Raw genomic sequence first — 6057 nt, 5'->3', positions numbered from 1 at the left:
AGACCAAAAGTTAAGTTATGTCGCTCACAATCATGTCCTTCATTCGAGTTGATGATGTTAGAAAGAATGAAACAAGGGCGTCTCAACCAGTGGTTCTCCTCCTGACACAACTTCCCCCGGTCCTCCGGTCCTGATTTCATTAGATCGTGTTCAATGTTTTCTTCTATATTCCTGTAAGAGTGTTTTGTTCAATGTAATATGTGCGGCAAAGTGTCATTGAGCGTTATTATTCTGGACTGTGATGTCAGAAAGAACGAAGGACAACAGCAGTTGCTTCAAATATGATTAGTATTTATTAAGTACCCTAGTGGGGACACGTTTGTCTACTGAAGCCAAGATTGACGTGCGCACACTCATCTTGTACGCACTGCAGAGGAGGACGTGATGTGGGTGTGTGCGTGTGTGTGTGTGTGTGCGTGTGTGTGTGTGTGTGTGTGTGTGTGTGTGTGTGTGTGTGTGTGTGTGTGCGTGACACTGCAGAATGGAGGGCTATCATTAAAGTCTGCTTTGCGCCTGGAGACAGCACAGCGATGACACCCTCTCCTTTTGTCATGACTGGTTAAAGTGGCAAATGTTGCAAACACGCTGTTGTTTCCTCTCCTCCGCTCTCTCTGTGATGACAATCCCCTTTTGGGGGTTAAGTCGGGCGAACCAGACGAGCAACAAATAAACATTCATAACGCCTGGCTTTTAGCGGGGGCGCCTGTCTGCTGCGTTAGAGGCTACGCAAAGGGGTTAGATGAGACAAAGGAACGACAGAGACTGAGGAAATGTGTTCCAGGGCCGCGGTGCATTGATGCCTCAGAGCAGAAGATGTAAAGTTGGGTCAGTTATTATTCTGTCACGGAGGAGGAGGAGGAGGAGGAGGAAGAGTGGGTGTTTGTGGAGGAGGAGGAGTGGGTGGTAGGGGAAGAGTGTGTGGTGGAGGAGAAGAAGGAGTGGGTAGTGCTGGAGGAGCAGAGGGGCCTGCGTTCTATCGGGCTCCAACCAGAAGCTGACAGTCAATCTCCTCCCTATCTCTAGAAACCAGAGGAGAAACCAGATGCTGCCTCCCCCTGTTGTGAGACCATCTGCATGAGATACATTTCTCTCTCTCTCTCTCTCTCTCTCTCACCATGGTTGAGGAATAAGAATCGATCGAGGGTCCGTCGCTCGCCCTCTCCCCGGCTCGTCGGCGGTCTCAGATGTCCGCCGAGCTGCTCCTCTGACCTTCCCTGTCAAGTAGGGGTCGTCTGGTGGTCTTCTAAGGGGGACCCCCAGAGCATAATAAGACCACACTGTCAAACTCCCACACAGCATATCTAATGTCATTCGACATGCAGGACATCCATTAGAATCGGAGCACTTCATAACACATCAACGCTTTTTCAGGGGGGGGGTTGAATTTGCGTGTCATTTTAAGGTCTCTCAGGGTAATGACGAGGATGTAAGCATCATCCGTACCGGTCACAGCCGTTAGAGAGTAGCTTCGTCAAAGGAGTCGTACCGCGACAGAGAGGTGGCTGACGTAGTTGTGGGCCCTGTGAGGCGTTCAACCACATTGGTGTACCTGTTTTTATTGTTGTGTTGCCAAAGTTTTATTGTTGTGTGTGTGTGTGTGTGTGTGTGTGTCCAGCCCAGCTGTATGACTGATGGTGGTCCCATCAATTGCTGCCCGCTCTTTGGGGCTCCCAGCCACGACCGGGGCCCCTGGCCAAGAGCTGCTTTGGCCCCAGCTAATCTGTGAACAGAACCGGGGGTCAGCCGGGCTTTCAGGGGCTGCCCGTGGACCCCAGCGGGCCTGCGTGGCACGCTGTGCTGTGAATGCCTGTCCTCCGGGGCCACGCTGTCCATTAGTCTGAGGGCTTTAATCTTCCTCTGTCTGCGTGGAGCCGTCCTCTGATTGGCTCATCCAGAGGGCGGGGGGCGGGGGGGAGAGTGGGGTGGAGGCGTCTATAGGTCGGTGTTGGTTGGCGGTCGATTTTTTTCATGCACGCTCCTCGCCTCTCTCACGCCCCTGTGTGTGTGTGTGTGTGTGTGTGTGTTTTAAATAGAGCCCAGAGTGTTAAAGGTTGGCTTTGTGCTTGGTGGAGATATTGCTGGCTTTGTTTGTGCGCTTGTGTCCACACTGTGAAGCAGCGAGGTCCGTGACTCCATCGCACCGTCTCACCAACAGCTATTTGCTTTATGATTTATTAAGAATGACGCTACCACCCAATTCAGAGACCCCTACTCCTTCATAGGGTGCATGTGTATGAACCAATAACCTGGACTCTATGTAATGTAAGTCTGGCTGTGATTTATAGATATATGCACAAGCATGTTCGGTTCTGACCTTGGACGTTCTGTGTGTCTTTGCTGAAGAACAAGTCCTCATCAACCTTGCAACACAAATGTATATGCTAGTGTTGTTTCTGATGCTGAAATACTGCTGAAATATTGACCTGCCAGGGCACCTAACAGCTTAAGGACAGCCCCAGAATTGCCGATAACCCATTGTTTATATTATTAATTTTTATCTTGCCATTTCCGAGGGAGCAGAATCATTTCATGTCCTTCATGCTCACCAATGTGTTAAGAGGGAAAGCCAATGTTGTAACATGTATCCCGGGGGTCCTGTCCTTTAAACCCACAGATGGGAGGGTGTTTCATCATGCTCCCCCTCCACCCAGACACTTTACACCACAACCGGCTCAAGTATTGGCCTCAGCGCCCGTGACACGTTTTGATTCATTTAAACAGAGAACGCACACACACATCTCTTCTGTTGTCGAGTTGCAGTTTGGTGGTGTCTGTGTGTGTGTGTGTTTGTGTCTCTGTGTGTGTGTGTGTGTGTGTGTGTGTGTGTGTGTGTGTGTCTTTGTGTCTGTCAAGTAGCGTTTCTTCGTATTTCCGTGTGCCCATCTGTATTCTTTGTTCATGTCCGTTTCTAGTGCTCTTCCAGCATTGTGCTTGTATATCTCCATCTCTTCTGTGTCGTGTCGAATCTAATCTGTTTCTGTTCCAGGGATCAGACCCGGCATCTCACACATGTCTCCTTTTTTTTGTTGTCCCCCCCCCCCCCCAACGCAAACAGCTGCTAGGTGAAAAGAGGAGAGAGACAACTGGAGCGATTGTTCGGCTTCGAAGGCCGAAGAAGAAGGAAAATGACACCAAAATAGTCAAAGTCAACTTTATTTTCAATTTCTAAATATGTGCCAGACATACGGAGGAATCGAAATAGCGTTTATCTCCAACTCACGCTGCAATAAGAACAAAAGGATAAAATTACGTTGAATAAGATAATTAAGTAATATTTACAATAAGATAAGTAATATTTACACTAAGATAAATAATATTTACAAGTGAGGTGCTTCACTTTGGTTATGAATCGTCGTCTTGTTTTTGTCAAACCGTGTCTTTTTATGGCAGGGGGGCAGTGAGTGCAGAGCCGTGGTTTTGGCCCCGAAAATACCAGAGTGTTATGTAATTCGGTTGACATGACAACACTCTCGACATCAATCCCGCAGAATGCGGTGCGATGCGGTAGCGGTGGGGCAGTGGATCCTCTGAAGTAAGTCCTCAGAGCAGTTAGTTTCAGAAAAAGCAAATTATTTTTTCATCTATCATGGAAATGGTGTTCCAGGCTTGGGGCTGTCAAGGACATGGAGCCTGCTCCTGTTTAATATTTCAGTGGGTAAACCCATAAAGTGACATAGCCGGCACTCTGTCTTCCTCTTCTTTGGGCTAATAACACGGATTGAAAGAAGGACTGAAATCTTCAGGTGTACTATATTTTTTGTCTGCGGGATGAAGTGAAGATTTAATATACCTGCAAGTTTGGAGATCGTACTAAAATCTAACCAGAGAGATACAATGCGTACACATGTCTGTTTTAATATAGAGTCATTTTCTCACGGTTTTTTAACACTCTTCAATAGTTTTGAATCGCTAACATTGCATTTTCATCGGAGGATGATTATTTCCGACGGAAATATGAGTTGCAATTGTTTTGGAGGCAGGGCGATAAAGTAATGTGTGAGCGTGAGGCTCCTCACATGTAGCTCCTTCAAACACCTCGTCTCATCACACCACACCCAAACAGAGCTGTGTTAGCATCACCTCAAACAACTCCCCGACTGAGTAGCAGACTGGGACACGATATATTCACAACTTTAGAATAAATCTGAACACAATCTATCCTTTACATCATCTAAACCCCTATCCATCCACCCATCTCCTATTCATCCATCCATCTCCCCATCCAGCCATCCATCCATCTAAACCCCTATTCATTCATCCATCCGTCCAACAATCCATCTTTAACCCGATTCATCTATTAATCTCCCAATCCTCCATTCATTCATTCATCCATCCATCTAAATATTTATCCATCCATCCATCCATTCGTTCATCCACCCATCCAAACTTCCATCCATCTATCCATCTCCTATTCATCCATCCATCCATCTCCTATTCATACATCCACCCATCCAAACATCCATCCATCTATCCATCTCCTTCCATCCATCCATCCATTCATTCAACCTTCCACTCAAACTTCCCTCCGTCCATCCATCTCCTTTCATCCATCCATCCATCTCCTATTCATCCATCCATCCACATTAGTGCATTCCCCAGCAGAATAGCTGTTAATGTTGAGCTAACCCCATCAAATTACTTTGGGGACCTCATAGGGCAGAATACCCCCCCCCCCCCCCCCCCCCCCCCCTCCGCTAGAGCCACACACTCTTCTGTGTTGCCTGCGGAGAATGCCTGTGTGACCTCCTCCCCGCTCCTTGTCACTGTGTGTGTGTGTCTGTGGGTGTGTGTGTCTGTGTCTTTGTCTGTGTGTGGCTGACATTTACACAGGAAGTAATTTGCCAGCAGAAACGTGTCGCACAAAAGGGAGCCATGAAAAGAGACATCATTTATGTGTGTTATATGTCATCGGGAAATAACTGAGATGAGAAGAAAAGGAAAAATAAAAGAGTCCGGTAGGAGAAGTCAGTGAGGAAGAACAGAAAGATAGAGGGAGGGAGGGAGGGAGTGGGGGAGGGAGGATTAAAGCAGGAGGAGGAGGGAGATATGAGAGAGAGGGAGGGAGTGGGAGGGGGAGAGAGAGAAGGAGGGAATGAGTTGTCCCTCAAGTAGAAGCAACAGCGTGACCCCTCTCTGTCAGTGTGAATTAATGAGCACTTTATCTCATGCAAAATGCCTCCACGATCCCTGCTTCCCGGGCTTTACTGACATTACAGCTCTCTTGGTAACACTTTACAATAAGGTACGCAAAAACGTGGGTAGTTACTGAGAGACGAATGAGTAACGAATGATGAATGACCAGGGCCCTAACTGGGGCCCTAACGGGGCCCTAGGTGACAGTTATTCAGTAACTACTAAGGAGTTACTGGTAAACAGACTAGGGGACTACTGTATTCGTTACTGAGTAACAAATGATAAACGACCAGGGCCCTAACTGGGGCCCTAACTGGGCCCTAAGTGACAGTTACTCAGTAACTACGGAGGAGTTACTGGTAAACAGACTAGGGGTTACTGTATTATGGTTCAAAAAGCTTAACTACTGGTCAACGAATGATTCAAAAAGCTGGAGAGGAGCAATACATTTCTTTCTGCTTCGGATACGCTTTTGCGGGAGCTAGTCACCAAGCTGTCTTTTACCACTCTCGCGCTATTGGCTGGTTTTACACAATGACGACAGCGAAGCGACGGCAAGCAGCCAATTGCTTAAAGAGTCGTTTGAACTATGCCCGTTGATCACGCCTCTTGTGCTGAAGAAAATGACAGCAGCCTCCCCTAACCAACGCGCAATCTACGATTGAGCTTGGTCTGGCAATAGCCAGGCTAGCAAAATGGTTTTGCTAGCCATTTTTGATTTTATGCAATTGCATTTTTTTGCATATATACATCTCGTTGTCAGTTGGAAAAAGTGGTGTTGTCATTTTTTAGGGAAATCATGTATATTATAGGTTGTTTAGTCTTCGTTTCAGGGGATTAGTGGTTAAGTTTAGGTATGAGGTGTTCTTATAAGTTTATAAGGTTGAAGTAAGAAAGCCAGTGATGATCCACAAGAAGCAGCCA

This window comes from Pollachius pollachius, assembly GCF_949987615.1.
Source record: "Pollachius pollachius genome assembly, chromosome: 4".
Classification (NCBI taxonomy): Eukaryota; Metazoa; Chordata; class Actinopteri; order Gadiformes; family Gadidae; genus Pollachius; species Pollachius pollachius.
Note: the sequence above shows the minus strand (reverse complement) of the source record.